Source organism: Ochotona princeps, chromosome 2 (genome assembly GCF_030435755.1).
Source record: "Ochotona princeps isolate mOchPri1 chromosome 2, mOchPri1.hap1, whole genome shotgun sequence".
Lineage (NCBI taxonomy): Eukaryota > Metazoa > Chordata > Mammalia > Lagomorpha > Ochotonidae > Ochotona > Ochotona princeps.
In genome coordinates, this window is record NC_080833.1 from 93,831,353 (window position 1) to 93,843,426 (window position 12,074).

The following is a 12,074-nucleotide window of genomic DNA, read 5'->3' on the forward strand; positions in this document are numbered from 1 at the left end:
ATGGTACCCCTGTAACCTAGACCTGGAGTAAGATGAAGTTGTGTGGCGTTGAGTACTAAGCCAGCTTTCCTTCACCAGCAGGCCAGCCACATATGCTCATTTTCCTCCACAGTGCTTCTCAGGCTGTCGGGAGGAATGCTAGACACACAGGAAATGCTTGGTATTGTGAATGCCAAACAGTGAGGATTTGGTAATTGTAGTAATACTTATCATCATCATGGGACGCTTTTTTATTAGTATATTTGGGTCAAAATGCTTGGGTTAGAGATTACTTCCAATCTGTAGTGGTGAAGCTGTTTGGCCATTAGAAAATCCCAGTTTTCTCATCTCTATCAACCAAAACAATACTACTGCTCAGAAAATGGCTCAGGTCACTCAGTGAGTTGCTACATACTCCCCAGGACATATCCAAATCTGAAGAGGCCCTCCTAGAACCCAGTGCATTGGCTGTTCAGGGTGCATGGCAGGAGGGCCCTGTGTGGGGTTGGTTATTATGGGGGATGATATTGATTAGCATCTCAGGTTGGAGGACTTGAGTTGCAAGTCAGTCTGTTCAGCCTGAACCAGCATGAGAGATGGGGCAGTCCCACGGAGTTCAGCTGGACTCCAGGCCCCACTGGATGGAGGAATTTCTGTGTCTGCATCCCAGACTCTCATTCCCCATGGTTCTTTCTTGGGCAGCTTTTCCCCCTTGTGGTGGCCAAGTCAGTTACTGTAAGTGCTGGGCTTGGCTTGTCCTACAGCTCACTTTGAAGAAAAGCACAGTGCTGTCTCCCTGGGCCTGCACCTCAATCCCATCAAAGGAGTGTTTGCATCACATGACCACACTTGCATCACTGATCAGACTGGATATGGGTTCCAATTCAGTCATGTGGCAGGACCTCACAGCCTTTTGATTGACAGCTCCTTTGGAATATAGGGAGGGAAACAGTTCACATAAGGCAAAGAAGCAAGCAGTTACCAGAAGGGAGCAGGCTTGCTGGGCAGGCAGATATGATAGCTGTCGACTGAAGTTAAAAATAATGCCCAGGTAAATCCCTGTTGACCTAATGCATCATCTTAATGGGCTGTTAGAGGGTGTAGGGATGCTGATAAGATTTCATTCGATGGGTCATTCGGAGACCTGGCAAGAAAGGACTCCTAAACTGGGTCCCCGCTGCACTGTTGTGTACTGTGCATACAGGACCTGAGACCACACATAATACTACACTCCCACCTTCAAGGCAACCTTGGAGGCAGGACTTGCCTTAAATGAGATGGCCAAGGCAGCATGAGGCGCTGCAGGCTGAAAATTCATCTTCTGGTTAAAAGAGTATTGGGAGGGCATAAAATGAAATCCAACAGTCCTTCAAAGACCCAAAGACTTAAGATTGGCAGCCAAGGGTCTCTGCCCGTTCTGCTTGCTCCCTGCCACATGACCTTGGCTCTCAGCACACTTCTGCCAAATGAGGGCCTGGGCTCCTCCAGGGCTGACATTCTGGGAATCTGAATGTTATTAAATTCATGAATCGGCTTCTTTGCCTGGAACAAGTCAGCTTAAAATACATGCAAATTGCACTAAGTATAGCTGTTCCCTTGCTGAAGAGGCAGCCTGGCATATTTACATATTTTGGAAGTGGCTGCTGCATGCCTGGGTGGGGGAGCTGTGACAGGCTCCAAGGCCAGTCAGCAGCATCAGCAGTAGCCTCCTCCAGGGTCAGAAGTGATGGGTCTTTCCAGGTTGAAATTCTGAGGACAGGTATCAGTAGGGTTGGGGAAGGGAGCAGCTTTGTACTGGAGTTTTGATTTGTTGGGGTCCCATTCTGGGTGTCCACTGTCTCTTATCTTCAATCGTGCAGCAATCCTTATGAGCAAATATTATTGCTCCCAGTTAACAGATGGGAAAACCAAGGGTGGAGGCTTGCTTGGGGCCACACAGCTGGTCAGTGCTGAGGCTAGAGCACTGACTCCAGGATCCATGCTCTCCCTGGCACACCTGGCTGGCAGGATCGCCTCTTTACACACTCAAGCTCAGCCTGATTCATGGTTCTTTGGCCAGACTGGAGTTGACCAATGCTGAATATCTTTGTTCATATAACCAGTAATGTGGTGGGCACTGATGGTGTGCAAGGCTCTGTTCTAGGACAAATGAGACAGATGTTCCCAGTCCTCCTGGTGCTTCAATTCCAGGTGGACAAACAAGTGGAGAGAGTGGCAGATTTTAATGAATGCTCAGAAGGAAAGGAACAGAATGCAGATGCCCAGAACATGGAGTCGCACATAGTGGGTAACTTTTAGGAAAGACCTGCTGGAGACGGGAACATCTATGCTGAGAAAACCAGGATGTCAGTGATGAGGGCTGAGCCAGCAGATCTGGGTCCCAGTCTCAGCACTTCTTGGTGTATCCCCTGGAGCAAGTCACCCCCAAGTTCTAGTCTGTAACATGGGGGTAACAATAGCTCCCTTGTCAATGATGACAACACAGCACCCAGCGCGGTGCCTGTTGTATAGCAGATAGCCTGTGTTGTTGTGACTGTCACTATGCGCTCTATTCTGGGCCTGGGCTCTGCACTACTTTTGGCAGGAAGGCAGCACAATTAATCGACTTCTATGGCTAAGCCCAAAGACTGCCAGGCCTGGCTGGGCAAATATATGTCCCGGGCCAGCCATCAGAGTCCTTGCTCCAGTGCTGGTTCTGCTGCCCTCAGCTTGGGGAGCCAAACAAAGTCTGGGAATGAAAAGGGTCTTGATAATAATACTTCTGCTACTGGCCACGCCTGCCTCCCTGAATGGTGGAGCCCTATCAAGGCAGGAACAGCCCAGTTCAGACTCTATTCTCTATCTCACCAGTTGCATGCCTTCTGCAAATTTTGGTCTCCCTGGGCCCTGATTCTATTTTCTGCCAAAAGAGAATAATGTCTTCAACCCCTATGTGACCGTGAGGCTCAAATGAGACTCAGAATGCAAGAGTGCTCCAAGTGCTGGGAACAGGAATAGGAGGGAAGGAAGCTGCTTGGGGGCCTGGCATGGCCAGCGTCCTCACTTCCTGCTAGTCAGTAGAGGAGAGGTGCTCCAAACTTGCTTGTGCTGGGAATGCTGAGGAATGCTGGGGCCCAGAGGGAAGGGTTTAGACTGGAGCTTCTCCCCAGGCCAGCACGGCCAGTGAGTCTCCCAAGCTGCTTTTCCAAAGGTGAGCGTGCTGGAGCCAAATGACTCTTGCTGGAATCTGTATCTTGGATCAGCACCCTGAGAAGATCTGGACTCGACTGGTACCACAGAACTGCCTGGAACAGAGAGAGATAAGGGGTCTCGGGGCCCCTATTGGGTGTCAGTGGGTGCTGACCCCAGTGTCTCTAACATTTGGCAAGAAAGTAAATGTTTAGGAGGAGGAGAGGAAGAGCCCTTGAAACTCTTTCTCAAACCCTCTGCTGCTAGGATCATCACCATATATACATCATATATATATCATACATATATATATATATATATATTATTTTTAAAGATCAATTTATTTGAAAGAGAGGAAGAGACAAATGATAGTGATCTTCCACTTATTCACTTCCCAAATGGCTGCAAAGGCCAGACCTAGGTCAGACTGAAGCCAGGAACCAAGAGCCTCATCTGGGTCTCTCACATGGGTGACAGGGGTTTAAGCACACTTGTCATTTTTGGCTGCTTTCTCAGGTACATTGTCAGGGTGCTGGATCGGATGTGGAGCAACTGAGACTTGAATTGGTATTCCTATGGAATGTAGGTGTTTCCAGTGGCAACTCAACTGGTAGCTCCATGACACTGCCCTCCACTATTGTTTTGCATAGAAATACCCAGGAATCAATGCCTTGGTGCTGTAGGAAACCACTTGGTCTAAACCCAAGCCCTTTCACACCTGATCCCCCACTGTGGGAGTGTGACGTGTTGTGGAGAAAACACAGCATGCAGAGTTGGACACATCTGGGCGCAAGATTCTGTGAGGTCTTTTCAAGATGGTAAAACCTCTCCAAACTTTCAGTTCTCTATCTGTTAAGAGGAAAATACCAGAGCTGGGATGTGGCGTAGCAAGTTAAGTCTCTACCTATAGTGCTGGCATTCCATATGGGTGCTGGTTCGAGACCCAGCTGTTCCACTTCTGATCCAGCTCTCTGAGAATGTAGCTGGGAAAGCAGCAGCAGATAGTCTGAATCTTTGGGCTGCTGTGGTCCACATGGGAGACTTAAAAGAAGTTTCTTGCTTTAGATTGACCCAACCCCAGCTGTTGAGGCCATCTGGGGACTAAAACCAGGGAATGGAAGATCTGTCTCTGTTTCTTCCACTTTATCTGTGACTCTGGTTTCTGAGTAAATAAATATTTTTAAAAAGGAAAATGTCAATCTTACAGGGAGCACTTGGGTTCAATGAGATGCTGCCTTGTAAAGGACACAGAGGGATCATTTTAACTGCATCCTGGGGGCATCTCAGAGTAAACAGCATTGCAGCCATTGCTGGGAGATATGAGTGGTACTGGGCGCCATACCTGTTCTCTCCCTCACCAATGTGGGAGAAGTTGGACGAAGGTTGGAGATTGGCAGTGGGATACAGTTGTTGGATAAAACAGCTGTGGACACTGGGAAGAGTCCCATGGTTAAAAAATGGGTCACTGAACTGCAAGTTCAGGGCTCTGGGAGCTTGTCTTTGTGACCCACTGACTATGCACTCTTGGGGCAAGTTCCTTCCCATTTGTGGCCCTAGTCTTCACACCTGTACCACGAGTCAGAGCATCGGTCTGACCTGCCTGCTCCGGATGTTCTGGTTCATTACAGCTGAGTCAATCACAAGATCAGCTTTCTAGCTGGATTGAAATGAAGGAGGTGAATTATGTTTGGGACAGCCCTGGAGTGGGCTGCTCTGAACTTGCAGGTGGCTCTGGCTAGAAAAATCGGCATGATAGGAGCTGCTGTTGTGAACTAACAGGGTAAAGTTGTGGCCTGTGAGGCTGGCACCCCCTGTGAGTCCCAGTTATAGACTTCGCTGCCTCACTTCCAACCCAGCTGTCTGTTACTGTATCTGGGAAAGGCAGTGGAAGATGGCTCAAGTCCTTGGGCCTTATGTCCCTTTTGGAGACTCAGGTGAAGCTCCTCACTCCTGGCTTTTGTCTAGTCCAGCCCCTGCCTCTATGGCCATTGAGGGAGTGTGCCAGCAGGTGGAAGATCCCTCTGATCCCTTCTCTCCATCTCTCTAGCTCTTTTAAAAAAGTTAATAAATTAAAAGGAAAAATTTTGCATGGCATCCATCCCTGAACCATTTGAATAGCCACGTTTTCACCATGGCCCATCACCAAGGGCTTGGACTTGGAGGAAATGATTTCTTGGAGATTCAAGGTGTTGATCCTTAGATCCAGGAAATCCACATGGCTGAGGAGTTCCCAGCAGAGGCCTTATGGAGGAGTTGCCAGGGCTCCCACTTGCAGGAGACCCTGCTATGGCCACTTTTGCATTTTTTTTAAGCAAGCCTAGGGAACCCTTTGTCTCCCAGGGGCCATATGAAAGGACTAGCTTAAAGAATCAGCCAGCTATGGGCTTATTGAAGTTTGAGTTCCACCTGTGGTTGCCTCGTCATGGCCAGATCATGTGGTTTCTTTAAGCCTTCTGTGACCTGCAGGCTGGATGTGTCCCACCTGTTGAACTTAAACAAGCCTGTAGAGGCGTTTTGGTGGGAGAGGCTCTGAGCTGCCTGGAAAGTCTGCAGGGCTCTCCTCTGCAGGCAGGCCCATGGACAAGGCACTGTGGCTCCACTTTAGAGCTGTGGAAAGGAACCATGTGCTGTAAGGTGGACACGGTAAGGTTTTGTGTGCTGAAATTTAATCCTCATCTGTGAGGTGTTGAGAGGGTAGAAACCTAAACCTGACTGTGGTGTTTAGAGGTGGGGCCTTTGGGCAAAACATTTCTAGGATAAGGTAAGGTCATCAGGATAGAGACCCAGTGACTGGACCCTAGGCCAGAACACACACACACACACACACACACACACACACAGTTGCTCTGTTTCTTGCATGTGATACCTTGTGCTGCCTTGGGACTTTTTCCACAAAAAGTCAATCAATGGATGAGGACTATGATTTTATACCTCTAAGGTAAGCCAACATAGACTTCATTTTTTAAAATAAAGCAACCTGCCTCAGTTGTTCTGATACAGTAACCACACACATACAAAAGCCAACAGAAAATGACTCAACAAGCTCTTTGAAGAATAGAGTAGCTGAGGAAGGAACCCAGGTGCCTTGCGATGCTGACATACTGTAGGCTCTTCCTCTTCCCACTGGGATCCTTGGGAGGATGTTGAGCTTCTGAATGCTACAGATGCAATCGTACCAGGTCCCTGGACAGTGCTTGAAATCGATCATGCTGTATTGTTTCACCTAGGGATGAAGCTGGCACCTGGGAGTGCAGCCTTCCCTGCAGACTCTGCCGTTTTCCCTACCCTGGATCAACAGCATTGCCTTGAGTTTCTGCATCAGAACTGTGTGCACCCCACCTTACCCCAATGGCTTGATCAGCTTCCCAGAAGTTGGGGTCACAAGTTAGGGGTCATCCTCCCTTCCCAGGAGCCCTAGATGTTCAGGCCCCAGCAAGCTCAGTGTCACATATTCCACAGTCTCAGTCTGGCCTTCACTGGACCTTTCTCAGGCTCCAGGTGGCCAGTGGCAGGGCCAGCTGGGCATGCTGGATGGGACCCAGGATGTGTCATGTGAGGCTAACTCCCTCTGACAAGCCCAGGAACTGTGCCCCAGGGGCTGGCCAAGTGGAGGCCCTTGGGCACTCCTGCTGGCAGGGGCAGCTGGTCGGATTGATCTCATAATTAAAGCAGGGCCAGGCCTGGCTTGATCCCTGCGTTCTGACCCTGCTCGGGTTCTGGCCCTGGGCTTCGAGGATGAGTTGGAGTTTGCCTCTTAGAAGGCTCAGGGGTGTGTGGAATGGGACAGTGTGGGAGTTCATGGGAGGGGTTGTGCTAGCTCAAGTTGTGGCCACCTTGGCAGTGCTTGACCTGCTGCAGTTAGGGTTGAGGGGGGTCTGGAAGGTGAGAGTCCATGGGCAGACATCTTGAGCAAGCCAATAGTGATGGACTCTGTTCTGTCATTTTTAAATGCAGGAAGTGGTAGTTCTGTCATATCAGGTTCTAAAAAAACTTGAAATCCTCCTGGATGCCCTTTGCTTTGCCTACTCAGCACACTGAGCCTGCAAGCAGACACTGAGACTCTCAGCCCACAGAACCCAGCACTTCCTCATGACCAGTCCCCCTGAGTCATTGTGATCCCCTTCTGCCTGGAGCCAGCCTGCACCCTTGGCCCTTCTATGGGTTCTAGACCCAGCCACCAGGGTAAGTCATCAAATCAGGTGTCTCTGGAGCTTCCTGCTTACTCAGAATTGAGTCCAGATCAACTCTGTAGTCTACAAGGTCTTTATAAGATCTGCAGATCTCTTTCCTAACCTTTCTGCCTTCATTTCATTTTTATAAGATTGCAGGACTGGGGCCCGGCGGCGTGGCCTAGCAGCTAAAGTCCTTGCCTTGAAAGCCCCGGGATCCCATATGGGCGCCGGTTCTAATCCCGGCAGCTCCACTTCCCATCCAGCTCCCTGCTTGTGGCCTGGGAAAGCAGTTGAGGACGACCCAATGCATTGGGACACTGCACCCGCGTGGGAGACCCGGAAGAGGTTCCTGGTTCCCGGCATCGGATCGGCGCGCGCCGGCCCGTTGTGGCTCACTTGGGGAGTGAATCATTGGATGGAAGATCTTCCTCTCTCTCTCCTCCTCTGTATATCTGACTTTGTAATAAAATAAATAAATCTTTAAAGAAAAAGATTTTAGGACTGGCATGGTGGCACAGCAAATTAAGCTTCTGCCTGCCTTGCTGACATTCCATATTGTAGCTGACTTGATTCCTGGGTGCTCCACTTTCAATCCAGTTCTCTGAAAACATACCTGGGAAAGCAGTGAAAGATGACCCAAATCCTTACACCCATATTGGAAACTTGGAAGAAGCTTCAGGATCCTGGGTTTGGACCAGCCCAATTCTGGCCATTGTGGCTATTTGGGGAGTGAACCAATAGATGGAGATCTTTTGTTTCTCTGTGTGTGCATGTCTCCTTCTCTCTGTGAATCTGCCTTTCAAATAAAATTTTTAAGCAAAAACTTTAAAAAATATTTAGTTATTTGAGAGAGCGAGCGAGAGAGAGCAAGAGAGCGTGCACGCTTCTGTTCCTTTGTTTTCACTCTGGAAATGGCCACAGTGACCAAGGCTGAGCCAGGCAATGACCAAAAGCCTGGAACATAGCTGGAGTCTCCCACATGGGTGACAGGTGCCCAAGCACTTTGACCACCTTCCATTGCTTTTGCAGGTGCATTAGCAGGGAGCTGGATCAGAAGTGGAGCAGCCAGGTCTCAAACCTGGGCTCTGTTACATCATACAGGCATTGCAAGCAAAGGCCTAACCTGCTGCCTTCATTTTCTAGTATCTCCCTCCCTTGCCCATTCTGTTGCAGCAGCACTGGCCTCAAATGCACATCCTCTCTACCTGTTTACTTTCCTGAGCCTGGAATGCAGCTCCCATGTAAATCTGCATGGCTGACTCCCTGTGTCCCTGAAGGTCTCTGCTTGAGCATCTTACATAAGACACGTTGCTCATATTCCTTCAGGGAGCACTCCAGCTATCACTCTCCATCTCCTTACCCTGCCTTAATTTTTTAAAATATCATTTTCCTTCTCACTCATCCCCTACTGGAATGTCAAGTCCGTGAGAGCAGATGCTCTGTTCTGTTTAGTGATGTCTAATTCCAGACCAGCAAGGAAGGGGGGGCACAGGGAGAGGGATGCTGGGATCCAATAGGGGTTTAATTCATGCTGCAGATTTCTCTTCTCTCTTCCCCAAAACTGTGGCCCTTGGCTTCTCAGAAAATGAAACAGCCAGTGATCTGGTCTCCCAGGCCTTCTCCAGCCTGGACACTCCAGCCTTGTCTTGCTCTTCACCTTCTCAGAAGGCAGTTAGGGCAAAAGAAAATGTGCAGATGAGAGACCTAACATCCTTTCTTTGTGTTCAGCTATGTGTTTCAGGAAAAACGCCCTCTTCCCTAGCTGGGTCTGGGTTTCCTCATCAGTACTCTGGGCTCATAACGCCTGCTGCTAGACTCACTTTGAGGCTCCATTGCTAAGAAGCTGCTTGGAAGTCTAGATCATGAATAAGAGTGAGAGTCAGCAGCATGGACTCTGGTGTCAAATGGCCTGGGTTCAAATCTTGGCATTGGGAGCTTTGTGGGTTTCTGTGCCTTAGTCCTCTTGGGTATAACATGGGCCTCACTAGTGCCTACCCCATTGGCTGGTTGTAAGGGTTACATTTGTTAATAGGAAAGTGCCTAGCACAGAAGTGTGTTACCCTAGCAAGTGCTTTTCTTGTTTGCCCTCAGGGCCATGCACCCCTTTTGTAGTCCTTGATTCAGAGCCTACTGATGGATGTGCTGATACTGGCTCAGCATCCATACCCTCCCTTTATCCTGCTTGCCTCTGCCTCTACCTTCCTCTGCCTCTTCCCAAGGCAGAAGTGGACACGCTGTGAAATTTGACATGAAGATGTCTCACTGACTCCTTCAGCCCATAACTCTGCTCCACAGATGTTCAGAGTGAATTACTGATGTCCCAACATTGGCACCTGGTTTCCTAGAAGCATGTCACATGCAGTTTTTATCCTCACAACAAGTGCCTGAGTTGGAAGAGATGACCCCATTTTACAGATAAGGGAGACAGGATCCAGCAAGTTCAACTGCCTAGCCAATTGGATTCCAGGGTAGACTTGTGATCTCCATGTGATTGTTCCTGCTCCACAGGGCACTCACCGCTGAGAACAGTTTATCAGGTAAATATGGCGTTGGGAGACGTCCAGTCTGTGTGTTCCCTGTGAAGTTCCATGCCTTCCCTGTGAAGATTTTCACCCTTGTTTCCCAGCCATGCATGGAAAGGAGACTGGGTCAGGTCATCATAGGCACAAGGAAGGGCAGGGTCAGGACCATCCCTTCTCCTACTTCCTGGGCCCTGAAAATGTGAAATGAAGAGGAGGCTGGGGAAGGAGGTCGGAATCCCCAAGGCTCCTCCCCCACGTCCTCGTCTTTTTTTCCTCAGGAGCTGAGGCCCAAGGGAGGAAAGCTTTTTCAGGAACTTTCAATATAGCAATTGCTCATTCGCACCCTGCAGCCTCGTGAATCCCATTGACAAAAATACCCAAGAAAGCTGATCTGATTCCATTGCACCTTGTAATCCCCAGACTTCTGATTCTTCCTCAGGCTGCTTTGGTCCTGTAGGGTCAGAGGGGTTGGAGGCAGGATACAGTTGCAGCCTTGGTGTGTTTTGTCCCAATGCCATACATAGCTGAGTGCTAACCCCACCAGGGCTTCTGTGGCTTTGAGCTGTGGCAGATCTGAGTCCCAGATTGGCTTCTCCTTAGTTGCTGAAGGCAACAGTCAATTGAACCTTCATGTCCTCATCTGTGAGCCCTGACAGTTACCATGATCTTACAATCGAGAGCTAAATGTTCTAAAACGGGCAGACCTTCGCGTGCTTGGTGCTCCTTACATCTCCGATGAACTGGACAACATGTTTGCTAGAAACCTACTTTGCACAAAGAAGCCCCTCATACTCTTGATTAGCTCATTCAGAACATTGTTGACATTTTTCCAACTATTCTTGTGTGTGTGTGGTGTGTGTGACTTTTTCCATGCCCCTGTTTGCCCTTTGAGAGAGGAGGAGGGGAACCCTTCCATTTAGTCACAGTCACCATCAAAAGCATCTTGGGGGAGAAGGGTGCTGGGAGCTGGGGAAGCAGGACTGGGCCAATAGGTGGGGTTGTGTTGCTAGGAGATATGGTCCCACATGGGGCAAGGATGCTGGACATGCCAAGAATGTAGGCAAAGTGACTGTTGCTTTAAACACCTAGGGGGCAAGGGTGGAAATGAGGTTTGACTCTTAGAGCAGACTAGGGCTCAGCAGGCTCCCAGCCTTATTTCTGTGATCAGCTTTTGGGAGAAGTCTACTCACTCTATCTCTAGAGTGGGGGTTAGAACACTGACATTCTGCAAGGGGAGTGAGACAGTCCTCTCTGGGTTGGGGCCTTTCCCCTATCCCATGGATCTTTGTGGCCACTTCCCAGGACTTAGTGAGACAGGGCTTAGAGCTGTATTGAGTTCATGCCCATGCTAGCTTACCCTGGAAGCTGGACCACTGTGGTTTGCATCAGGGCTCCTGAGGGAAGATGAGGTTTTCTTGTTTGTCTTATAAGATGTATTTATGTGCCCACAATCACACGAGGTGGGAGAAGATGGTGGTCTTACAAGAAGACTAACACCTGCTGGTTGCAATAATTATTAAGAAATGGAGCTTTGGATTACCAGAGCTCTGCTGGTTCATTTAGCTCTGTGACCATGGGCTATGTACATATGCTGAGCTTCCGTTTCTGAATGTATGTAATGCAGATACTAATACCCATCTTATAGGGATGTTGTGATACCCAAATGGCATCATGCAAGTCCAGCACTTTGCAGGATTTGGACACAAACTAAACCTAATGTGGCACATGTAGAGTAACTTACATGTGTGTGCACACACACCCCTCTAAAATCTTGATGCTGACCCTACTTGTGAGGTAGGTATCTCAGTCTCAAATTGAAGCAGAACAAACACAAGTTTAGTGATGTGAACAGTCTTGTTAAGTCACATACACACAGCACTATGCAATAAAGCCAGAACAGATCTCAATGCTGAATTCAAGGCCCAGCGTTTTCTAAGACAAAGTGATCTCCCAAGCCTTAGAACTGGAGAAGCCTTTGAAGTCCTTCAAGATACAGGAAGGGTTTGGCAGTGGTGCTGGTGTGGGATGGAGCAGACTCTGGAGGGCAATTTCTCTGCAATCAGTGGGACAGGGCATTAGAAGATGTGTGGCATTCTGACCATGGAGTTCAGAAGACTCAGATCAACTGTGCCTTCAGCCTAGTCTGATTCTCCAGAAGAGGGGATCAGAGGTCTCCTGCAGGACTGAAGAAAGATGCAAAGGTAAGGGGATCTGGGAACATAGCCAACTCTCT